The following is a 27,573-nucleotide window of genomic DNA, read 5'->3' on the forward strand; positions in this document are numbered from 1 at the left end:
GAAGGAAGGAAGGAAGGAAGGAAGGAAGGAAGGAAGGAAGGAAGGAAATAGACATTTATTAAGTAATTAATGTGTCAGGTATTGTGCCAAGCACTTTAAATATGTCATTTGATCTTTACAACAACCCAATGAGATAAGTATTATTATTATTATTATTATTATTATTTTGCTTTTTGGAGGGGGGAAGGCAGGGCAATTGGGGTTAAGTAACTTGGCCAAGGTCACATGGCTAGTAAGTATTAAGTTTCTGAGGCTGGATTTGAACTCAAGTCCTCCTGACTCCAGGGCCGGTGCTCTATTCACTGGGCCACCTAACTACCCCAATAAGTACTATTATTATTCTGATTTTATGATTGAGGAAACTAAGGCAGACAGAGAGAGGATAAGTGACTTACCTAGGGTTATGTTGCTAGTGTCTGAGATTGGATTTGAATTCATATCTTTTTTAATCAGACCCAGCACACAACCTAATGTCTTTAGGGCTGAACTGCAGCAAATAATCAGATGAAAGATGGAAGAGTACACAATCCTATTCTCCTCAGAGATGTAAAGAACAAAGGGAATGGAAGGACTGAAAACCTAACATAGGAGCAACTCCATCAGAGCAATAATTTTACCTATAGGATACAGTGGATAGAGCATCAAGCCTAGAATGAGGAAGACCTGGGTTCAAATCCAGCTTCAGACCCTATACTACCTATCTATCCCTGGGTAAGTCACTTAACACTGTTAGCTTCAGTTTTCTACTGTTTAAAATGAGCTGGAGAGGGAAATGGCAAACCACTCCAGTATCTTTAACAAGAAAACCCAAATACGGGTCACAAAGAGTCAGACATCACTGAAATGACTGAAAAAGAAGATGGTCATACTTACTTTACATATAGCATTTGTCTTGCAAAATCTAAAATATTTGGGTCTACCTTCAGGGAACTGAGATGGAGTCAGAAAAAGAGGTTTTTATGGGCCCCCAAAGAGAGTTACAGCAATTTCTTATGGGTCTGTTTCTCAAAGTGAAATTTCATCTCAGAATACATGTAAAATTATAAAGACTTTGAAGATTTCTTAAATCAATGCAATACAATTGAATGATCATCTGTTAAACACTTACTACCTTCAAGACACTGAATAGATGCTTTGTCCTTTTAAATGTTCTAGCAAACTGCAGTGAGCTTCAAAATTAGAAAAATAGATGTCAGTTGATAGTGAGACTATCTCACTACAACCTCAGCCTTATACTGCCCCGCAGAGGGATTGTATAAGTCTTCTTTCCAGTGACATTTTGTCTGTGAACAAGTCTAGATTCTGGCCTGTTTTTTTTTCCTCTACCTTTAAATGGAAAATATGTTTTGTTCAGCTCTTATTCCCTCAAATCATTTTCTGGCAATATTATGAAATTTTCATAACCAAAAACCCAATGCCTCTGAAATATTAAGCCTCCAGGAAACTCACACTTATGTCCTGGAAACTGATGTCTTCAAAGTTCCAGCTTTATTTATTTATTTATTTTTTAAATTTTTATTTTTTAAAGCAATCGGGGTTAAGTAACTTGCTCAAGGTTACACGGCCAGGTGTTTCTGGGTGGGTGCTAAGTGTCTGAGCCCGGATTCGATCCCCAGGTCATCCCGACACTGGAGCCAGTGCTCTTACTCACTGTGCTACCTGGCCACCCCAAAAGTTCCAGCTTTATGATACCTTCAGGTTTTTGTAGAACAATGGCATCTCCACACTGATATTCTTAACCCTAACAAGAGAATGACCCTTACAGTATAAACTGAAAAACCAGATGTAGTATAAGTTCATTTGTTCTATTCAATAGTGACTATTGGATTGTGACACCTTGCCTTGCCAACTCCTGCAGTGAATATCAACTTGTGAAAAAAGACCACATTGCTAACCAAGGAAATTTGTAATCCCCTTCATTTATATAGTGCTTTATACTTTACAAAGCATCTTAACATTCACTGTCTCATTTGAGATTCATATTAGCCTAAGAGGTAGGACTCCCCTAGTAGAGTTTTGTATTTAGAGGTAAAATGTAAGCTACTTGAAGAATTTTGTTTTATTTTTTAAACTCATATCCACAATGTCTAACACAGTGTCATATTAAAGTGAATGGGGTTGAAATGAACTATTGAACTGAATCGGAATGGAGGGTATGGTCCAATCCACATGTGTTCCACTTTCATTGGTTCCATCAACCATTGAGCCAGCATTTCAAATACCAATAAATGAAAGTTTATAGATATGAGGTGCCTTTCCTATGTTCACACAGCTAGTTAGTGGCAGTACTGGGGTTCACATCCCAGTATTTTCTATCTAAGTCCAGCTCCATTTCTACTATTCTATGCTTCCCTTCTCAGATCAAGATAAAGTTAAACTTCACTTGAACTAGAACTAACTCCAAAGTGGTCTTAAAACATGACTGAAAAAGAAAGTTGACTTGTTATTATATAATGAGAGACAATAATAAAAAGAACAGTCAGAAAGCTGCAAATAAAGAAACAAAGATAAACCTCAAAGATGTTGGATAGATTCCCTATAAATGATTTTCAAATATATGGGCAAAAATTATACATTATGTAGACAAATAAACAGTCATGCCCCAATATCAAAGGTAAAAGAACCATTACGGAGTAGGAAATTTCTTTCAGATAATTTTAATCATACTAGCTCTTTCTTCACCCAGTTTGACTGACCTTGACACTAAGATAGACAACAATGACGTGAATAAGTTACTGAAGTCCTATAAGACAATTGAATCAATAATGAACAAGAATCAGTGAACTCCAGTTGGATATTTTGGGCAAAAATAAGAAAGGAATTGTATTTGAATATTTGGATCTGTAAAAGGGTCTAAGGATGTGAACAGGTAGTTTTCAGAAGAAAAAAATCAAAATTAGAAATTAGGCTGGAAAATGCTATCCAACCCCAAGAGAAAGAACTGATGTAATTTTAACACTGATTGAAGCATATTTATTTTTTACTTCCATTTTTCGTTTCATTTAACTTTTCTTTTAAGATTTTGGATGCTTGGGGCAGCTAGGTGGTGCAGTGAATAGAGCACCAGCCCTGGAGGTAGGAGTACCTGAGTTCAAATCTGGCCTCAGATACTTAACACAAAAACTAGCCATGTGGCCTTAGGCAAGTCACTTAACCCCAGTTGCCCCCCAAAAAGCAAAAAAATAAAAAGATTTTGGGTGCTAGATTATTAGGGGCATATATGGTTAACATTGACATTACTTGCATTGTCTACAGTACCTTTTAGCAAAATGTAGTTTCCCTCCTTATCTCTTTTAATTAGATCTATTTTGCTTTGTCTGAGAACACATTAATTATTCTTTTTTATTTCTGTAGCTGCAAAATAATAGCCACATATTTTAACTCTATGTGTGTCTCTCTGTTTCAAGTGTGTTTTTTTGTGAGCAATATTTTGTAGGATTCTGGTTTTTAATCCATTCTGTTACCTGCTTTTGGTTTATGGTTGATTTTTTCCCATACCCATTCATAGTTATGATTACTTTGTATTTTTTTCCATGTAGAGAAAGATAGATTTATATTCACAAATGAGTGTATAGGTTATTTTCCCTTTAAGCCAATTTTGATGAGACTATAATTCCAACATTCCTCACCACCCTCCATCTTCACCTCCAAGGTACAAGCTCTTCTTTTAAAGCCTCTTTTATGTGAGATAAATTTCCCATTCTTGTAATCAATTTCTCCTTATCCCAGTGCATTCCTTTTTGTCAGCATTTTTAAAAAAAATCATCTGATCATACTCTACTCACTCCCATGCCCTTCTGCTTTGTGTACTCCTTCTAACTGCCCTAATAATGAGAAAGTTATTATGAGTAACAAATATCATCTTCCCACGTAGGAATGTAAACAGCTTAACGTTATTAAGTTCTTTAAGATTCTCGTTTTCTTTTCACATTTTTATGCTTGAATCTTGTATTTGAAAGTTAAATTTTATATTCAGTTCCTATCTTGTTATCAGGAATGTTTGAAAATCCTGTATTTCATTAAATGTCTATTTTCCCCCAAAAATTATATTTAGTTTTACTGGGTAGATATTTCTTGGTTATAATCCTAGCTCCTTTGCCCTGCAGAATATCATACATAACCCATGCCCTCCCATCCTATAATGGCTGTTAGATCTTGCATTATCCTGACTGTGGTTCTATGATATTTGAATTGCTTATTTCTGGCTCCTTGCAATATTTACTCTTTGATCTGAGAGCTCTGGAATTTGGCTATAATATTCTGGAAGTTTTCATTTTGGGATCTCTTTCAGGATGTGATTGGTGGATTCTTTCAATTTCTATCTTACTATCTGATTCTAGAACATTGTAGTAGTTTTCCTTGGTAATTTCTTGAAAGATGGTGTCTAGACTCTTTTTTGATCATTGCTTTCAAATAGTTAAATAATGTTTAAATTATCTCTTCTGGATCATTTTCCAGATCAGTAATTTTTCCAATGAGATATATTACATTTTTCTATTCTTTCCATTCTTTTGATTTTTTAAATTATTATTTTGTTTAGATCTTATGAAGTCATTAGCTTCTACTTGCCCAATTTTTATTTTTATTTTTTTCTTTTTTTTCAGAGAGGGGAAGGCAGGGCAATTGGGGTTAAGTGACTTGCCCAAGGCCACATGGCTAGTAAGTGTTAGGTGTCTAAGGCTGGATTTGAACTCAGATGCTCCTGACTCCAGGACTAGTGCTCTCTTCACTGTGTCACCTAGCCACCCCCCCCCCCCCAATTTTTTTTTAAAGCAATTGAGGTTAAGTAACTTGCTCAAGGTTACACGGCCAGTTGTTTTGTGTGGGTGCCAAGTATCTGAGGCCGGAACCTATCCCAGGTCTCCCAATGCCAGGGCCGGAGCTCTTACTCACTGTACCACCTGGCCATCCATGAATTTTTATTTTTAAGGAAATATTTTCCTCAGTGAACTTTTTTTTACCTCTTTTTTTTCCATTTGGCCAATTCAACTTTTTAAGACATCCTTCTCTTCAGTGGATTCTTGTGCTTTTTTAATGATTTGATCTATTTTGTTTTTTAAGATGTTATTTTCTTCAGTATTTTTGTGCCTCTTTTACCAAGCTGTTGACTCTCTTTTCATAGTTTTCTTGCATCTTTCTCGCTTATTTTATTAATTTTTCCTTTACCTGTCTTATTAGAGTTTTAAAATGCTTTTAAAGCTCTTCCAGGAATTCTTTTTGGGCTTATCTACAACTGATTTTTTTCTTCTTCTTTTGAGGCTTCACATGTAGCTGCTTTTATTTTATTGTCTTTTTCAGGATTTGTTTCTTGATCTTCCCATCTCCATACTAACTTTCCATGATCAAATTCTTGTTGTTGTTATTTGCTCATTTTGCCAGCCTATTTCTTGATTTTAAACTCTACATTGAACTTGGGTTCTTCTCCTGGGGTTGAAGGTGCACTGTCCCAAGCTTCAAGATTTTTGTGTTGCTATTTTCATAGCTTGTTCTGGGGGTCTGAAAAATTTTATTTCTTTCAAGGTGGTATCATCTAAGGAGAGGTATGGTCACTGCTTCCTTGACCTATGCTCTGGCCCATGAGCTTCCACAAACACTCTTCTACACCCTAGAACAGCAATAAGAGCCCCTGTTCCCCTGTGGCCTTGAGCACTCTTGCTTCTTCTATCCCTGGAAATTCAGGATAAGTGATAGTTCTCCTCTATGCTCTATAACTGAGATAAGGGCCCCCATTCACTTACAAATGGCCACAAACACTCCTCTCTATCCTGGACCTGTGACAATGACTCTTTATCCCACTAGACAACAATTACTAATAATCTAATGTTCCCTTTTGCCCTGAGAGCCTAAGCCTGAACTGTGTATGGTAATATAAAAGGGCTGTAAACCCAGTGCGAGCAAAGGGTCAACTGACATCTCCTTCTGACCATTTATCTGACCCCTACTCCATACAGTCTGTATGCTGAGAGCTCCCTAAGCTGCTGCTCAAATGATGTAGCCTCCCCAAGGTCCTGCCTGAGCTGCTCTGTAAGTACCCATCTCTACCCTAGTGAAACAGACCTTTCTTGCCAACCTCCTAATTTGTATTGGGCAGGAAAATGTTTTTACCCCAACCTTTTGTTGGTTTGGACTCTAGAATTTGATTTGAGGCATTACTTTCAAGTTATATAGAGGGGGATTTTTCAGAGTTCAAGTGTATTAGTATTAGACTATTGTCCTGGCTCTGCTGTCTCTCAGCTATTCATTTTCAATATTCTCATTGCATTGATACATTACAGAGTTAAGGGGGGTGTCTGTCATGCTTAAGTGTAACTGCTGTTTTTTAGTGTATGTGTGGGGGGAGAGGGATTAGGGCATAGTGGAGGATAAGAAAGTGCAGTATGCTAGACTGCTATACAATCTGTGTTCCCTAAGGGACGAACAATTTCTCCCTTCATATTACTGTGCCCAACCATCGAGTGCCTCAAAAGAATGTCAGTGGTTGAAAATTAGTGCATAATCCCCAAACATTTCCATAACACCTAGCCTGGGCAAGCTAACTGCCATGACTGAGGTCCTGTTTTCTCTTCAGTTCCCACATTTCCTCTGTCCCCCAACACACACACATAGACTTTATCTATGCCAGGGTGGGAAAGTTAAGGTGTAAGACTCCTGAAAAGAATGGACAGTCACAAATACTTCCTGCCACAATCTACTAAAAACGAATATAAGAATACATGAATCAAACAAATAGCAACTATAAATTCAATCAAGACTGGGTTTCTAACAATTAAAGAAATTATTACTTAAGGGAGACCTAAATTTAAATAGTAATTATGATAACCTTAAAGAGGGAGAGATAGGCCGGTAGAACAGAAGTCAGACTTACAACAATATAGGGACAACTCTCTACACTCAGGTTATAAGGTGCTTGAGGTCAGGAGTCCTGTGCTCTTTACAATTTGATCTCTCTCAGTACCTAGCAATGTTTATGCTTAATGTAATTTTTGTTGAATGAATTAATTTATGACTTTTAAATGAGAAGGGTTTTTTTTTAAGTCTTCATAAAAGCAATTTTTAGATACTGGAAGGCAATACTAAATTCATAAATGCAAATAAATGTGATATCTAATAGATAGAGATCTGGAATGTTTGTGCTCTCTTGGTTTGGGAATTTCCTTCCTCAAATAGGGCAGCTAGGTGGCGCAGTGAATAGAGCATTGGGCCAGGAGTCAGGAGGACCTGAGTTCAAATCCAGCCTCAGACACTTAACAAAAAAACTAGCCACGTGACCTTGGGCAAGTCACTTAACACCAATTGCCCTCCAAAAAAAAAAAGCAAAAAAAAATATGGTAGCCTCTTCTCTGACTTTCTAGGTAAGTCAGATGGTGTTACCCAAGGCACACCAAGTCTTGACTCTAAGTTACATGCTATATTAACTACAACTTATCCATATTGTTCTCATAAATATAATGGATTACCTTAAAAATTAATTTTTCCTATAAAGAAATATTGATGAAATAGAATGAATAATAACAATAACATCTAGTATTTAGGATTCAGGGAAATGATTAAAGATAACCATCTCTAACTCAAAAGCAATTTCAGTAAGTATACTGTAAGATTTTTAGATACCAATTCAAAAGCAAACTTCAAAGGAGTATCCTCAGACACCTATTTGTCAAATTTTTAAATTTTACATGCAAGGACAGAATTTTACAAGCTGCTGAGAAGAAAAAAAGGAAACATTCAGTGAAACAAAAGATAAAAACAACCTGCCTGATACCTTTCAGAATTTGTGAAAGACATGGAAGAAAAATTTCCCATTTGATATACTATTGGAAAGCTGCTAAAGAATATTCCAAGACCTAGAAAATGTGGATGAACTTCTCAATATAACCCAAATCCACTCGCAAACACACTCCATCATAGTACCTAAGTTCATATACTGTCTCAACCACTGTATGATTTATATGGTTCAAATTTCACTTCAAGCATTTATTAGCAATGTGAATATGAGCACATCATCTAAAATCTCAGAGTTTCAACTTCTATTCTATTAAATGGACATAATATTTATATTGATTAACCCACAAAATTCTTATGAGGAAAGTATTTTTGAAGTACTATCCAAGTGTGTTATTTAAAAAAAATTGTCAGTGTGTAAAATTTCATTCCAGTAAGACAAGAATCATTCTTTATGTCTCTTTGTACTTCCCATAGTTCCAAGCACAGTTACTTGTATATAGTAAATGCTTAACAAATACTTATTAGATAACTACAAGTTTATATATCCATATATGCATATAGATGCATATAAATATGTATGTTTGTATATATGCATATATGTACAAAGATATATACTTGTATATCTTTATGTATATAGAGAAAAAAGAGGGAAGAGAAAGGGTGGGGGGAGACTTAACATGGAGACTAATTTTCCTACAATCCTACTGCCACTCTTACCCATAGAATCACAGAATTTGAGATCTGAAGAAACCTAAATGATCATCTAGTACAACCCATGTATAAAATAAATCTTCATTATAAAGTACTTGACAAGTTTATACTCTAACAACATTTTCCTTATATTCTCACCAAACCACACCATTAGCTTTGCAAAAAAACCTTTCCTCTTAACTTCCAATATTCTTGCCTTTGTTTATGTTGTTTCCACTCCATTAAAAGTAAGTTAACATCCACTGTTTTCTTATATACCTCTGAAGAGCATTAAACTATTATATCTCCAAAGGACCCACTTCACTGTTCACAGCTAAAATGAACATACTTGCATTGTGCCTGTTTTATTTTTCCTTTTATCACCCAAAACAGACTCTTTAAAACTTCTATACCCTACTACAAGTTTTTGTTTGTTTTTAAATACTTATTTTATGAGGGGAAAAACACATCAAATTAGCATCTCTTACTTCTTGTCACTCTAAGTTATTTGATTTTTGAGGAAAATTGGAAAATAAATAATGTGTATACATAACAATTACAAGTATACAATGTAACAATAAGGTCTACAAATTTCTATGAATGAAACTTATCTGGAAAACAAATTTACAAATGACATGCTTGGTCTGGTTTCGGCACTTTCAAGATCATGGTTTATTACTTCAGGTAAAAAAAGGTAATGTACAGAAGAGAGACCCATTACATTTCATCTATGGAATTATACGCCATCTAGTATTTTTGCCCTTGGCATTAAACAAAATAATTCGAAACATCTGAAAGCCCCAATATTAGTATGTATTATGGTAATATATTTTTTTTTATTTTTCAATGTTTATTATTTACATTAAAAAGCCATTGGTGGTATGATAAGCAGTTGTAAAACAATAATAATTAAACTTTATAAAGTCAAAATTTATAATATTACAATAATGAGCAAATCATCATAATTATACTATATAAAAATGAAAACAGCAGAATTTTCTATTACAAAAATCTTAATAATCTCAGCTGTAGTCATTACTTGCTAACAATTTACATGCAATACCTGCCAAGATTGACATTTACTTCCTTCTTCCCCCAGCCTGTCCCCTCAAAAAAGGGTTAAGTAGATAAATGACATTTAAGAGACAAACATTAACTTACTTGCAGACAAAAGTTTAAAAAGAAGGGGTGGCCAGGTGGCTCAGCAAGTAAGAGCACCAGCTCCAGTGTCGGGATGACCTGGGGATCAAATCTGGGCTCAGATACTTAGCACCACACTCAGAAATAACTGGCCATGTAACCTTGAGCAAGTTACTTAACCCCGATTGCTTAAAAAAAAAAAAGTTTAAAAAGAAAAACTATAGTAAAGATCAATGCTGGTCACAAGCCTATTTTTATACAGAAATTAAACAAATGGGATGCTAAATATCCAAAATATAGATGCTCAGGCAGAGTACCATGAATAGCACAACTCAGTAGATACTGGAAACAATTCTAAACAAACATGTATTGATACACACACATTCTTTCTGCCCAGGAGTAAAGAGGTCAAGGTGGTTGAAACAAGAAGACATACAGGTATATAATTAAATCTTGAAAAATATTCAGTTGGAGAGGAATGGGAACAGGAGAAGGGGGCTATTCATATTATTATATTGCATATCATTAAATTATACTATTATATGTTATATTATAATATATCATATATAATATTACAAATTATATACAGAATATACTAGAATCCATATTTTATTCCAAACCTGCTATGTAAAATAACTGGACTTATAGAAAGAAAATTTTCATTTTAACTTTTGACTATTAAATCAGAGTATATATATGGAATAAGATTTACCTTGGAAGCAAAACTTCAAGGGAGTATTACATTAAGTATTTAATGTGTCGTTTTAATTTAAAAATTACTCTGCTAAGTATACATCTCAACTGAGGTCTATGCATAAAATGTCCTAATAGATACAGATATTTCTTTTTAGTGAGTTAAAGGACCTTTTTTTTTTTTGGCCTCTAAGGCAAGCACTTTAATCCCTATTTTTATGAAAACTTTTCATTGGATCATAGGCTTTGAACTTAAAGTGATCCATTTTAGGTGCCATCTAATCTATCTCCCTCATTTTATGGATGAGACATTTGAGACCCAGAGATTTTTCTCATGATCAGATAGTAGCAAGTAGAAGATATGGGATTTATTCCAGATTCTTTGATTCTAGATTCAATTTTTTTTCTATTGCACCAAGTTTAATATTTAAAGATGCTATTATATACCCCCTAAGTTTTCTTTTCTGGACTTTAGTTCAATTAAATCAAAATATTTATTTGGTCTCCTATGGGTAGACACATGAGTAAGTCAGTCCCATTTCTATTAACCAATTCTCCTATTCAGAACCCAGACTAAGAGTTGATTTGGGAGAGAAAATTAGTGGAGGATCTGTTATTTGTTCTTCAGTAAGCATTTACAAAACTCAACTATGCATCAGAAACCATGCTAGTAATTCAGAATACAAAAACAGAGAGAGACTGTTCCTTTCCTCAATGAACTTACATTCTAAGGGAATAACCATTTCTCAGCAACATACTGGTAAATTTTTAGCAACCATCTGTTGAAAAACTAAGAACATACTTTTAAGTTTAATCTGAATTACTAATATTTTCTCCATTATTTTCATAATTCTGGACAAAAAAAACAAACAATAGATTAAGTCCTGATTTGAAGCATCTTCTGATGTCTGAAGCATGAATGCTCATACCGAGAATATAACAGATCTCAATTTACATTGATCCCAGTACACCCCTGCTACACCTGCACATGGTTGATAGAGTTTTTTTTAAGCAATTGGGGTTAATTAACTTGCTCAAGGTTACAGGGCCAGTTATTTCTGGGTGTGGTGCTGAGCATCTGAGCCCAGATTTGATCCCCAGGTCATCCCGACACTGGAGCTGGTGCTGTTACTCGCTGAGCCACCTGACTGCCCCTAAGCAATTGGGGTTAAGTAGCTTGCTCAAGGCTACATGGCCAGGTGTTTATGGGTGGGTGCTAAGTGTCTGAGCCCGGGATTCGATCTCCAGGTCATCCCAACACTGGAGCCAGTGCTCTTACTCTCTGTGCTACCTGGCCACCCTAGTTGATAGAGATTTAAGACAAAAGTCATGGGATGTTGCAGTTAAAGTATTCAAAGTGATTATATTTCAAGATATAAAAGAAATCTGTCAAAAATAAAGGTATTGAACTTACTTGGGAAGACAGAGAATGAATAGGTGGTCCAAAGATGAAAGTAATAAGAATCTAGAAAAAGTTGCTGTGAATTTTAAGGGAGAGAAGGATGTTCAGTAATAGTTACAGAGGGAGAGTGTGAAAGTATAGTTGGTGAATAAGTATTATGCCAACTCCACTTCTTGAACTTGTGTATCAGTGATAATGAGAGAAGCTGTTGACAATCATGGAGAGTTGGTGAACATAATGTGGAATTATCAAGAGCTAGGTATGAGTGACTTCATGAAGACTGAAGCAATTTAAGGTGATATATTATAATAGAATATATATTTAGAGCTAAAATGAACATTCAAGGTCATCTATTGCACACATTTCATTTTGCATATGGAGAAACTGAGGCAAAATAGGTGAAATGACTTGCTCCAAACAATAAAAATGGTAAGTGGCATAACCTGGAACTCAGGATTTATAATTCTGAATTTAACTGTTTTTCCTATTTCATTACAGCAAACTAAAATGTTCAGTAGGTGTTATGTAAATAAAGGTCACATAAGGTTAGTGAATGGAGAGTTGGGTGAATTGGCCAATTCCATTGACTTCATCAATGATGAGCCAACTTCACATATCATTTCTCCTGGATGATTCTAGGCACTCTAAATAGCAAATGTTAAAAGACCAGATAGCTAATCCAAGAGCTGAAAGAAAGCAATCTATCCTGCCCCAATCTCCCCTATGACCTCTAGCCTCAAATCCCCAACTGGTTTTCTAGCATTTCAAGCTGGATGTCCAGTAGACATCTTAAACTCAAACATGTCCAAAACTGAATTCATTATCTTTCTCCTTTAATCCACCCCACCTTCCTGGTCATTGTAGAGGGCAAGACCATCTTCCTAGTCTTCCAGGTTTCCAACCTTTTGGTCATCCTTGATTCCTCACTATCTCTTATCCATCCCATCCAATTTGTTTCCAAGACCCAATGATTTCACCTTTGCAATATTTCTTGAATATGCTCTTCCTCCCTGTTACTAAGAAGACAATCCATCTCTCTGTTCTGGGAATCTTCTCTGGTTTTACCCCATTCCCCTAATGCATTCCCTCCTCAACTTTGCCTGCTTACTGACTTCTGTAGCTTCCTTTAATTCCCAGTGAATATCCCATCTTTTACTGGAAACTTTTCCCACCCCCCTTCATTCTAGTACCTTCTAAATGCTAATTATTCCCTATTTGTCCCGTATATAGTTTGCTTCATCTATATTTATTTGCATATTGTCTTGTCCACAAGACCACAAGCTCCTTGAGGATAGGAATTATCTTTTGCTTCTTTTTGTATCCTCAGTGCTTAGCAGAGTGCCTGTCACACAGTAGGCATTTAATAATTATTTACTACTTGATTATTTGCCCCGTAGGGAAGGAGGGGCATAAAGATTGCAAGGCTTTGAGGAGTGGGTGGTACAGCCTAGGGTCCAGAAAAGGACAGTACTGGTTGCAGTAACTGCCACTGAGATAAGGAAGAGAGGGTGTATGAAGAGACTGGAGGAAGTTCGGAACAGGTTTTGTGTGAAACATAATATTGTATTTGGTAGATATAAGATCAGTAATCATGGTCCAATGATGGGGGCTTAGTTGATATCTGATACCACAAAATTTTAGCATATCCAGTTCTAATTTTCCTTACTTCTTCCAATAATGAGTGCTGAGTAGTTTGTGAATATGAGTGACAAAGATGGTTGGTAAATTTTTATGTAATATTACAAATTAGTAGGGGTAAATGTGTCAGAGAGCATCTGGACTGATGCAATAGCCTTCTGAAAGTACTTCCTACTTCCTATCTCTCTTCTCTCTAATGTAACATTCATACTACTGACAGAGTCATATTCTTTCTACAAAGATTTGGTCATAGAATTCAGAATCATCCAATAACTCTTCATTACCTATCAAAGTTTATACATCTTAGATTGACATTGGAGACCTTCCATAATCTGGGTAAATCTGTCATTTAAGTTTTTTCTCATATTGCTGCCCTTCATATACTCCATGCTCTGGTCAACTAAGATTATTCTTCATTCTGCATAAAATGTCTCACCATTTTAAGTCAATATGTCTTTGATCCTGCCCCTAATGCTCTTCCACATCTCTACTCCACTATTTGAAATGACACTCAAATTTTGAAGTCCAGTGTAAATGCAACCTCTTCCATTGACCTCCAACCTCTTCCTTGATCTTTCTGTCCAATGATGACCTCCTCCACTCTTTGAATCTCAACTATAAATTTTTAGAAACCCCTTATTTGAAAGTTCCATGTATTTTTTTTTGGATGGGGGAGGGCAGGGTAATTGGGGTTAAGTGACTTGCCCAAGGTCACATGGTTAGTAAGTGTTAAGTGTCTGAGGTCAGTTTTGAACTCAGGTCTTCCTGACTTCAGGGCCAGTGCTCTATTCACTGTGCCACCTAGCTGCCCCAATGTATTTTTAATATTATAATAATTTATATATGGTCATATGTTCCTACTTCAACATAAGCTTGATGTAAAGCAGGAATGACGATTTGACTAATCTTTGAAACACCTTAATATATAATAAACAATTAAAAATTATAAATTTAATTATATTAAAACTTTAAATGGGCTATGGTAGACATGAAAAACCAAAAGATAAAAAATTCTGAAGTTGTAGTAATAATAATAAAGAATATGTGAATACTATAAGAGTTAATATCTTGCTATCTGGTAAAAAAAGATTTTATGGCACAAATATTAAGAGAGATATATGAGGTTAATAAAAAATCATAAACTATACATCATAGACTGAAAACTGATAATATCAAATGTATATATCCTAAGTAACATTGCAACAAAACTTTTTTTAATACACAAATAAAATGGGTAGTCATATGAGAAAATATGCAATATGTGAATGTGTATGGGATATACACACTCATTAATTAATTAATTCCTTTTGCTTTTTGGAGGGTGGAAGGCAGGGAAGTTGGGGTTAAGTGACTTGCCCAAGGTCACAAGGCTAGTAAGTGTTAAGTGTCTGAGGTCAGATTTGAATTCAGGTCCTCCTGCCTCCAGGGCCAATGCTCTATTCACTGTACCTCCTAACCATCCCTCATCAGAATTTTAAGTATGAATCTTAACATCACATTGGCAATCTGACATCAAGTTAGTAAAAAAATAATAAAATTTTAGAGCTGAATAAAATAGTAAATAAGGCAAAAGCAATTGACACTGAGAAACAATGATCAGAAAAGATCCTTTCTTTTCAATTACTTAAGTCTAATTCCCTCAAACTAACTATATAATACAACATAAAGACATAGTTGCCTAAGAATAAGATTCCACATTTCATATTTTCAGACTCCAATAAGGTAAGATTAGAAAAACAAAATCAGAATTTAATGGCATAGCCATCTCAAAGAACTGTTTATATACTCCTAAATATTCATTATTCAAAATATAAGCCAAGTTTCTAGTGAATATAGTATCATATGATTGGTTTAGTGAAAGAGGTAATAGATTGTTATAATAAATTCTAGGGAGTGGTATGAACCAAAGAGAGATTATATGACTTTCCCTACATCTCACAGCTAGTAAATATAATCATTAGGATTTGCAACCATGTCTTGCTGATTCCAAATCTAGTATTCTAGCCAACTATCTCTCATCAGACAGCTATAAGAAGATAGAAGAAATCATGCACACTTGACAGAAAATGCTATATAATTTTCATAATTTATGGGGTAGGAGATTAAACATAATTATGAGTGGGGAAACTAAGGAAAATTTCATAGAAGAGAAGGGCAATTGGATTGTGCTTTATAGACTGAAAAGAAATTTAAATAAATTGAAAAATATAGGTTGAAGGCTTTGCAAATATAAAGAGTGACATTTGCAAAGATAGGGAAGTGGGAAAGCATTGCACATGTAAAATGATTAGTTAGTAGGTCAATTTTGCGGGAGTATAAAACTTTCTGGTTATACCTGTTGTCACTCCCACCCTTCCCAGACCCTTATGCCTCCTGACCCTCCCTGTCATATCAAAAGGGCCACAGATTTCCTTATCATCCTGAACCATAGTTTCTGTTTTGGATTTAGTCCCTTCATGAATTCTACTTAATTCAATAATCAACCATTTCAATGAGGCACCCTTTTTTCCAAAATTGCCCTTGCTGTTAAGCTTATTCTCAGCTTTGAGTGTACATTACAACCTGATCCTTCCATTCTCATTCATAACATGCCTAAAATCCCTGTTGGAAGAAGTCATGAATCCCATTTGAGTGTATTCATTAAAAAGTTAAGCTACAGGGGCAGTCAAGATGGCAGAGAAAAGCTGTCCCTATCTCTCTGAAAAATCTTTAAAAAGTGCATCAAATCAAATTCTGAGTGGGATAATCAACAGGAAGTCATTAAAAAAGGTCATTTTTCCATCCCAGGCAACAACAACACACACATGCACATACAGAGAGAGAGAGAGAGAGAGTTGTCATTTTAAGTTGGTGACTAGTTCTGCAGACCTCTATGTAAAACCATCTTTATATAATGTGACTTTCTTTAACCATGAACCTGGAGAAGGGTGAAGGGAGGGAGGGAGACAGGAAGTGGAGCACATCCATGGACAAGGGGGCCAATATATATTTCAAGGACATGTTGGGTGGGAAACAGAGAAGTGAGAGCAGGAGGAGGACCACACAGGGGTCAGCTCCAGCCACATGGTGGTCTGTCTACAAATGAGAGGAAGAATACATGGGAATGAGACATGTAGAGGCCACAGAAAAATAAGCGAGGCAGGGGCTGGTGATAGACACAAGGTACCTGAGGGTAGACATATGGAACATAAGACTGGGTGTGACTGGTGACTGGGGTGTGGGGCAGTGGGCAATACATTGAAAAGGTCACCTCTCTTGGCACCCTGGGTCTCAACTCAAGACCCTGATCTGGCAGCAGCCTCTGTATGTCCATTCTTCTGCTTACTTGTAAGGGTTTTTTTTGGGGGGGGGGAGTAGAGAGGGCAGTACTGTACAATAAAGTTAACATAGGTGTTATTTTCTTCTATAATGCAGATTTCTTTTGGATTTACAAAAAAAACTGAATATACATAATACAAATTTATGTAAAACAAGAACTCTCTGTGAGTTGTATATACAGAGAGAGAGAGAGAGAGACAGAGAGAGAGAGAGAGAGACAGAGAGAGAGAGAGAGAGACAGAGAGAGAGAGAGAGACAGAGAGACAGAGACAGAGAGAGAGAGAGAGAGAGAGAGAGAGAGAGAGAGAGACAGAGAGAGAGTGAGAGAGAGAGAGAGAGAGAGAGAGAGAGAGAGACAGAGAGAGAGAGAGATGTGTATGGGAATTCAGCTTTCCCTACAGTGAAGTAGGAAGGGAAGGGACTCAGGGGTGGGAAAGCTATAACTTCGAGGCCACATGTGGCCCTCTAGGTCCTCAAGTGCAACCTTTGTGAAGTTTAGATTCAGTCAAAGGCTGATACCTGAGGACCTACAGGCCCACATGTGACTTTGAGGATGAAAGTTCTCCACCCTTGGCCTGAGAAAGGTAGACAGTGATTAAAGGGAAGGTAGGTTAATTGAGACAGTGATCAGAAGCAAAATAGATTTTGCTGAGGAGGAGATGGTTAAAAAAGAGAAGAAGAAATAGAAGAGAATAGGATGGAGAGAAACAGTGAAATATGAATGGAATTAAGTCATTCAAAAATGAAAGAAGATAAGAGAATGGAATCAGAATCCAACAATATGTTGTTTACAAGAAACATTCTTGAAAGAGAAAGAAACAGTTAAAATATGAGGCTGGCACAAAATTTATTATGCTTCAGCTGAAGAAAAATAGGCAGGGGTAGCAATCATGATCTCAGACAAAGCAAAACCAAAAATAGACCTAATTAGAAGAGATGATAGAGGAAATTATCGTTTTGCTAAAATTTATCATTAGACAATGAATTAATATCAATATCGCATATATAGGCATCAAATGGTATAGAATACAAATCCCTAAAGGAAAAATTAATTGAGTTATAGAAGGAAATAGACAATAAAACTATACCAGGGTAGAACCTCAATTTACCCTCTTTCATTTTTAGATAAATGTAACCATAAAAGATGGAAAATAAGTAGATGAACAGGATTTTAGAATACTTATATTTAATAGGTCTTTAAAGAATATGAATGGAAATAGAAATATACTTTTTTATGGGTAAAAAAAATTGTGCCTTCATAAAAATTGACATATATTAAGGTAGAAAAATCTCAAAAAATAAATGCAGAAACACAAACATTTTAAATGTATCTTTTTCTGACCATAATGAAATAAAATTATATGCAATAGAGGGCCTTTGGTATAAATTAAAAATTAATTTGAAAATAATAATCTAAACCTTATAAAAAGAGTAAGTCAAAGAAAGAAGAAAAGCAAATTACCCCTACCAAAATTTAAAAGGATGAATGCATACATAAAATGAAGTTAAAACAATTATTAGGAGCTATTTGGTCTGACTTCATTGTAATGTAATGTAATTATCCTCATGTAATGAGAATAAATCAGAAGTCTTTTCAATAATATCAGGGGTGAGTCAAAGATGAGATGAAGAGTTTCACAGGAGGTAAATGAATAATTTTGATTGCATACAATTAAAACAAATTGAATTGTGTAAAAATTAGAAGTAGAAGTAGGAAATTGGGAAAAATTATATATATATATATATATTTGCTTTTTGGAGGGGAGAAGACAGGGCAGTTGGGGTTAAGTGACTTGCCCAAGCTCATACAGCTGGTAAATGTTAAGTGTCTGAGGCCGGATTTGAACTCAGGTCCTCCTGACTCCAGGGCCAGTGCTCTATTCACTGCACGACCTAGCCGCCACCCAAAAAATAACTTTTTGTTGGAAGTTTTTCTGATAAAGGCCTCATTTCTCACATATATAGAGAACTGTCATAAACATTATATAAAAATAGGAGCCATTCTTCAATTGATAAATGGTCAAAGAATATAAGCAGGCAGTTTTCAGAAGAAGAAATCAAAGCTATCCATAAACATATAAAATGTCCTAAATCACTAATAAATAGAGAAATACACTAATAATTAGAGAAAAACTCTGAAGTACCACCTCAAACCTATAAAATTGCCTAATATCATAGAAAATTAAAATGACAAGTGAGGGAATGCAAAAGGAAAAAAAAAACTTGGTACATTAACACACTGTTGACAGAGTTATGAAATAGTCCAAACATATTGGAGATCAGTTGAGAGCTATACCCAGAGGGCTACTAAATTTTTCATATCCTTAGACCCAGCAATATCAGTACTAGGTCTATACACACAAAGGTATCAAAGAAAAAGGAAGAGGGCTCATATGTACAAAAATGTGTTTATAGAAGCTCTTTGAACAATGACAAAGAAATGGAAACTGAGGGGATTCTCATTAATTAGAAAACACTGAACAAGTTATGGTACATCATTGTGATAGAAGATTATTGTTCTGTAAGACATGATAAAGAGTATGATTTCGGAAAATCCAGGGTAGACGATAAATGTATTGATGCAAAGTGAAGTGAGCAGAAACAGGGGGAGGGGGTGGAGTCTGCGCACTAACAGTCAATTTGTATGAAAAATCAACGGTCAAAGACTTCGCAACTCTGATTAATGATCAGAGGATCTTTATTGATCCAACACAACTCCTGATATAAAATGCTATGCACCTTTATATACAGAACTGTTCTTGTTTGCTCTTTTTCGTTTGGAAAAATGGCTCATGCCGAAATATATTTTGCATAACTATATAATAGGTATCATTTTTCCTTTTCTCAATGGGTAGATGGATGGAGGTATGGAAAGAATGTGGAACTAAAAATAAAAATAAAATTGAAATTGAAAGATTTAAAACAAAAATTTGGATGAGTGCTCACTAGTCAGCACTGATTGTAATACAAGCACCTTATGTCCATTATTCATACATTCTCCACCAGTTTTTAACATCTATTTCTAACCTTCTCTATTTTCTTAAGCACCTTGATTTCATCTGTGCTCTGCAATGCAGTCAAGACAGCCAGAAAATAAAACTAATGACTGTTATCACTCACAAAATAACTGGTTTTTTTTCTTATTTATTTAATTAAATATCATTTTTAAACTTTTAAGTTACACATTCTCTCCCTTCCTCCCACTCTTCCTCCAAGGATTTTTATTTTGTTTATGCATATGATGTTATGCAAAATATATTTCCATATTAACCATGTTGCAAGAGAAAAGACAAACAAAATAAAATTAAAAAAAAGAAAGCTTTAAAAATGCTTCAATTTTCATTCAGAATTCATTAGTTCTCTCTGTAGACATGGATAAAACTCTTCTTCATGGATCCTTTGGAAATTTCTGGGATCGTTTTTTTTTTTTAAGCAATCGGGGTTAAGTAACTTACTCAAGGGGGTGTGGTGCTGAGTGTCTGAGCCCGGGATTTGATCTCCATGTTGTCCCAACACTGGGGCGCTGAGCCACCTGGCCGCCCCTAAGCAATTGGGGTTAAGTAACTTGCTCAAGGTTACACAGCCAGGTGTTTCTGGGTGGGTGCTAAGTGTCTGAGCCCGGGATTCGATCTCCAGGTCGTTCTGACACTGGAGCAGGTGCTCTTACTCAATGTGCTACCTGGCCACCCCTGGGATCATTTTCTTAATCAGAGGAGCAAAATCTTGTGGCGCCTAGGTGGCACTGTGAGTAAAGCACTGGCCCCGGAGTCAGCAGGACCAGAGTTGGGTTCTGGCCTCAGACACTTAACACCCACACACATACACACCAAAAACTAGCTGTGTAACCTTGGGCAAGTTACTTAACCCCAATTGCACTCCAAAAGGCCAAAAAAAAAAAAAGAGGAGCAAAGTCTTTCACAATCCATCATCTTTACAATATTGATGTTATTGTGTACAATATTCTTATGATTATTCTTTTAATTACTTTTTCTTGCTTTATTGCTACATACCACAATTCTAGTATAATATTAAAGAATAATGGTGATAATGGACATTCTTGCTTCACTTCTAATATTATTTGGAAGGATTCAAGTTTATCCCCATTACAGATTATGCTTGCTCTTTGTTTTATATAGATACCTCTCATCACTTTAAGAATGGCTATTTTGGGGCAGCTAGGTGGTGCAGTGAATAGAGCACTGGCCCTGGAGTTAGGAGGATCTGAGTTCAAATTTGACCTCAGATACTTAACACTTACTAGCCGTGTGACCTTGGTCAAGTCACTTATCCTCAATTGCCCTGCCTTCCCCCCTCCAAAAAGAAAAAAAAATGGTTATGTTGATTCTGATTCTTTCTGATAGTTTTTTTTTTTTTTTTGCTTTTTGGAGGACAATTGGGGTTAAGTGACTTGTCCAAGGTCACATGGCTAGTTTTTGTGTTAAGTGTCTGAGGTCAGATTTGAACTCAGGTCCTCCTGACTTCAGGGACGGAGTTCTATTTACTGTGTCACCTAGCTGCCCTTTTGTAATAGTTTTAATAGGAATGGGTGTTACATTTTGTCAAAGACTTTTCTCTATCTATTGACGTAATCATATGATTTTCATTGTTATTGTTTTGGTATGGTCATTATACCGACAATTTTGAGGGGGTTCAATATTGAAGTTGTTCTGCATTCTTGGTATAAATCCCATTATGTCATAGTATATGATCTTTGTGAACCATTTCTATAATCTTAGTTAGTATTTAATATAAAGTTGTTGTATGTATATTCACTAAAGAAATTAGTCTACAGTTTTCTTTCTTTGTATTCCCTGGGTTAGGTAACAAAATCACATTTTTCTAATAAAAGGAATTTGGTAGGATTCCCTCTTCACCTGTTTTTTTTTTTTTAAACAGTTTATATAATATATGAATTACTTTTTCCTTAAATATTTGCTAGAATTCACTTTTGAATTTCTCTGGTCTTGGGGATTTCACCTTGAGTGTTCACCTTTTTTTCTAAGAAGGGGTTATTTCAGTATTCTATTTCCCTTTGGTTAATCTGGAAAGTTTATAATTTTGTAAATATTCATCCATTTAACTTAGATTTGAGATTTATTGACATATAATTGGGCAAAATAACTCCTAATAATTGATTTAATTTCATATGCATCAGTGGTACATTCACTTTTTCATTTTTGATACTAGTAATTTGGTCTACTTATTTCTTTTTCAAATTGAACACCAATATTTTATCTATTTTATTTTTTCATAAAATCAGATTTTAGTTTTATTTATTAATTATTTTTTTGTTTTCAGTTTTATTAATCTCTCCTTAGATTTTTTTTTCACAATTTCCCTTTTGGTGTTTAACTGAGGATTTTAATTTTTTTTGGAGGTGGCCTTTGATAGTATTCCCAATTAATTAATCTTTTGATTCTCACAAATTTTGGAATATTGTCTCATTTTTGTCATTCTCTTTAATGAAAGTATTGATGGTTTCTATGATTTGTTCTTTGACCCATTTTTTTTAGGATTAATTACTTAGATTCCAGTTAATTTTTTATCTATGCCTCTTCAACCATTTGTTAAATGTAACTTTTATTGAAAAGGGTGCATTTGATATTTTTGTTTTTCTGTATTTTATTAGGTTTTATGTCCCAATTCGTGGTCAGTTTTTGTGAAGGTGCCATATACAGCTGAGAAAAAAGATATATTACTTTCTATTCCCATTCCATTTTTTTCAGAGGTCAATCATATCTAAGTTTGTTAAGATTCTATTCATCTCCTTGATTTTTTTCTTATTCATTTTATAGTTAAATTTACTGAGCTGAGAGGGGAAAGTTGAGGTCCCTTACCAGTGTAAGTTCACTGTCTATTTCCTCCCATAATTTACTGAACTGTTCCTTTGAAAAATAGGATGCTGTGCTGTTTGGTGCTTTTAGGTTAGTATTTATATTTCTTCATTGGCTGTTTTTCCTTTCAGCAAGATGTAGTTTTCCTACTTGTATCACTTTTATTGGGTCTGTGTTTTTAATTTGTTTGAGACTAGGTTTGTTGCTCTGAATTTGTTTTCACCTGAAGCAGAACAGATTCTACTGCATCCCTATATTTTAATTGTGTTTCTCTATGTTTCAAGCAGGTTTCCTGTATACAATACAATATATTGTTGGATTCTGTTTTCTAATCCATTCTGTTTCATGTGTCCCTTTTTTGGGTGAGTTCAACCCATTTACAGACACAGTCATTATTTCTGTCCATCCTGTTTTGTTCTATTTGTCCTTCTCTCTCTTTTTGTCTTGTCACTGTTGTCCAGTCTATTTTGGTTCTAAACACTGCTTTTTTCTGCTCTCCCTTTTATCACTTTACCTTTGTCTTATCTCTTTCTTCTCCTACTTCCCTGTTGGGTAAGATAGATTTTTATTACTAATTGAGTATCTATCTATATAATCTACAATCGCTGAACCAATTTAGATGTGATTGAAGTTGCCTGCCCTCCGCACCCCCCACCATTTCCCATCCATTGTAAAAGGAGAAACAAAATAATTTTAATTTCCTCAGTTGGCTTATCCTTGGAATGATTGCAAGACCTATATGACAAATAGATAGATAACTACCAATGTAATACATCACATAGAGAGGAAATATATTGGAAATCATACGATAACCTCAATAAAAGTCAAACTGGAATTGCATAAAGTTCAGTGTCTCTTTTTATTAAAAATATAAAAATAGATCTGTTATTTTTCAATAATGAGCATATATTTTAAATGTCAAATTGATGGTTTTTTTTTTAAACACAATCTTTCCCCGACATCATTTAATTGGCTACAATGGTTACTTTTTACCTTCAATTTCAAATATAAAATCATTCGTTTGTTTCCAAAGCCCTTCATAATCTGGCTCCTCCTACTTGCCAGACTTCTTATGTCTAATTTCTTCCAAGCATTCTGAGATCTAATGACACAGTCCTCCTGGATGTTCCTTCTGCATAACTTTTTTTATCTTCCAACTCTGAATATTTTCTCTGGCTGTCTCCATGGCCTGAGCATCTTCCTAATCTCTGCCTCCTACCTATCGTGGCTTCCTTCGACTTTCCACCTTCATCAAAAATCTGTTACCAGTACTTAATCTTAGTGCCTTCCTTCCAAATTCACTCTCAATTTATCTGTCTATGAATTTTACACTGCAGTTTGCATGTTGTCTATTCTATTAAACTGTGAATATCTTTGCATTCATTATATTAAGGGGAATGCTAAATGAGAAGGGTAAAAAAATAAAACTATATTAAAGGAAAAATAAAAACATTTTTCAATCAAAATTAACAAAAATGTTACTACAGGTAATGAATGTGTTCAGCAAATATGCAGGATAATAACTCAAATAGACAAAAATTAATAGCACTTCTTTATGCTATTAATGAACAGCTCCCAACCCTAACAAAAAAATGTATTTTTTAAAAATAGTGACCAAATGCTAAATACTTGGGCATAGAATTAATTTGGAAGACATGAGTTTTATTCAAATAAAATCATGAAAACCTAATGAGAGAAATGCAGAAAAACATGAATAATGGAGAGATTTTTTTCCTTGCAGAGAAAACTAAATATAGTAATGATGACAATACACCTTAATATGCTGATTTATTGCAATACTAGTTGGTGAAGAATTTATAAAAGTTTACAAATTGGTAGTAAAATTTATTCAGAAGAATAGGTGAGTAAAAATATCAGCTTATAATTTATAAAGGGAGTTAAAAGTGGTGAATTTGCCCTATAAAAGTTTAAAACATTCTTTAAGTAAAATTTACCAAAATAATTTAATATTATTCTAAAATAGAAAAAATCAATAAAATTGAGTGAATTAAAGAAATGAATTCAAACAATTATATATGTTATATTAAAATCTATTGATAGGAAATCTATTAAGTGATAAAGTAAACAGAATACATGCTTCTACTGTCTAAATCGACATATCACTAGTATATACCATTGGATATTTCACCACAATCAAGTATAAATATGGGACAAATGTGGGTATGAAAAAAATATCAAATGAAAAGCAAGAGAATGGGGAGAAATAGGTAGCAATTATGACAAAATATTTCTTATGCAAAATATATATTTTTAAAATATAAAGCCAATATTTTGATATAATTTATGTGTGGTCTGATGAAAGTTTATTCATATGGAAAGTCAAACAATAAACATGTAGAAATATGCATGTCCTCATAATCCTTCAAAATATGTAAATTAATAAATCTTAAAGTTCCTGTGATGTACTTATGATATTAACAATAAAAGCTTACTAGAAAATAGATAATATTGTTGAATATTGGTTATAATATGAGGAAACAAGTATGCTTGCACAATTATCAGTAGCATCATAAGTTGATCTATTGTAAAAACATAAAAATTCCCTGAAAATATTTTCAATAAATTGATAGAATTCTTCCTATCAATCCTAAAGGTCTGTTCTCAACAGGTACACATGTATGTATTTCTACAAAAACGATGACATTTAAATGAACTCTCCTAGTTCCAGGTGAGCCCACATTGACACAAAACCACAAATAACTTACTAGTTCTAAGACAAGGATTGGGGGGCAGGGAAGAGAAAAGAAGATAGCGAAAGAAAAAAAAAGAGGTGAGATAAGGGGCAGAGAGACAGAGATAGAAATAAAAAGATTTGGACAGAGACAGGGAAGTATTTGCTTCTCTGTAACTAGCACAGAGAATCACCACTTGCACCTCAGACAAGAATCCACCAATGACTGAGCCTACCTGTGCTCTAGCACAACCCTTGGGAAGGAGGAGACCTCCAGTGGCCAGACTCCCCCTTCCCTACACTTCACACCTCAAGTTTCAGTGTATTCCCAGGGAAATGAAGAAAAACCTCACCTGGTCTCAGCACACACTAGCCAGCTCTAGATCAGCACCAGGTAAACTACAGCATTATAAAGCTTCCAGCTGCCAGAACCAGGGGCTCCAGCACACAAAGCTAGTAACTAGGCCACTTGTCTCCAGTACAGGAAGCATGGGACAGAGGCCCATGTGCCCCAGAAACAGAGATTCACTTTAAAAACCAGGAAAAAGAGCAAACACAATGACCAAAAAGAAACTTAGAAAAGCAAAGACCATAGATTCTTACTATGGAGACAGGGAATATCAAAATACAAATTTAGAAGGGGACAGTATTGTCACTATACCCACATCTGAAACCTCAAAGAAGAATATGAACTGGTATCAAGACCAAAAAGCCTTCTTGGAAGAGCTCAAGAAGGATTTTGTTTTATTTTTTTTAAAGCAATTGGGGTTAACTTGCCCAAAGTTACATGGCCAGTTTTTTTGTGTGGCTGTTAAGTATCTGAGGCCAGAACCAATCACGGGTCCTCCCAACTCTGGGCCAGTGCCTTACTCACTGCACCACCTAGCCACCCCTCAAGAAGGATTTTAAAAGTCAAATTAGAGAGGTAGAAGAAAAGCTAGATGATTCCTTTAAAAATACAATTGACAAAATGGAAAAAAAAATTCACTGAATAAAAGAACTCTTTAAAAATAAAATTGGCCAAAGGGAAAAGGAGATAAACTAACTGAAGAAAACAATTTGTTAAAAATTGGAATTGAGTGAGTAAAACCTGATGATATTATGAGGCATCAAGAATCAGTCAAACAAAATCAAAAGAATGAAAACAGAAGAAAACATGAAATACCTTATTGGAAAACCAGTTGGAAAATAGGCACAGGAGAGATAATTTAAGAATTAGTGGTCTACTGGAAAGCCATGATGAAAAAAAAAAAAAGAGCCTGGGCAGCATCTTCCAAGAAATCATGAAGGAAAACTGTCCCCAACGTCCTAAAGTCAGAGTGTAAAATAGTCATTGAAAGCATCCACCAATCACCACCTGAAAGAGATGCCAAATTGAAAATGCCAAGAAATATTGTAGGCAAATTCCAGAATTATCAGATTAAGGAGAAAACACTGCAAGCAGCCAGAAGAAAACAATTCAAATATCATGAAACTACAATTAGGATTATGCAGAACATTGCAACTTCTACATTAAAAGATTAAAGGGCTTGGAATATGATACTCTGTAAAGCAAAGGAGCTTGGATTGAAGCCAAGAATCAACTACCCAGAAAAATTTAGCATAATCTTTCAGGCTAGGAGATGAATATTCAATGAATTAGGGGACTTTCAGACCTTTCTGATGAAAAGACCAGAGCTCAATGGAGACTTTGATCTTCAAATACAAGACTTGAGAGAGGTATAAAAAGGGAAACAGGAAAGAAGAAAAAAAATGTTATTCAATAATGGGAGGATCCCTACATGGGAGGATGATACTTGTAAATCTTGAGAATTGTATCTTTATTAAATTTAAAGGAATATATGTAGAAGGGTGTGGGTATAAATTAACTGATATGATAATAAAAAAACTAATTAAGGGGTGAAAAGGGATTTTAATGGGAGAAGAGGAAAGGAGAAGGCAGAAAAGGGTAAATTACATCACCTAAAGAGGTACAAAAATATAGTAGAGAGAAAGAAGGAAGGGAGATGAGCATTGTTTGAACATTACTCTCATTGGATTTGGTTAAAGGAGGGAATAATATACTCAGTTAAGTATCAGAATCTAACTTGTCCTACAGGCAGTAGGAGTAAAATGGGGAAAGAAAAGATAGGGGGTGGTTATAAGGGAGGGAAGAAGTAGTAAGAGAAAAGGGAAATAAAAGACATAGGGGCTGACAAAAGGGAGGGAAGATTGAGAGAGGCAGTGGACAAAAGCAAAACTCTAATTTGGAGGAGGGAAAAGGAGAAGGGAGAAATAAAAGCATAAATGGCAGGGATAGGATGGAGAGAAAGGTACAAATAGTAATCATAACTGCACATTTGAATGGGATGAACACTCATAAAATGGAGGCAGATAGCAGAATGAATTAAAAACCATAATCCTACAATATGCCATCAAAAAAAACACATTTGAAACAGATA

The sequence above is a fragment of the Petaurus breviceps genome, unplaced genomic scaffold, assembly GCF_028583685.1.
Source record: "Petaurus breviceps papuanus isolate PSGF00001 unplaced genomic scaffold, PetGlider_PUasm1.0 90842, whole genome shotgun sequence".
Classification (NCBI taxonomy): Eukaryota; Metazoa; Chordata; class Mammalia; order Diprotodontia; family Petauridae; genus Petaurus; species Petaurus breviceps.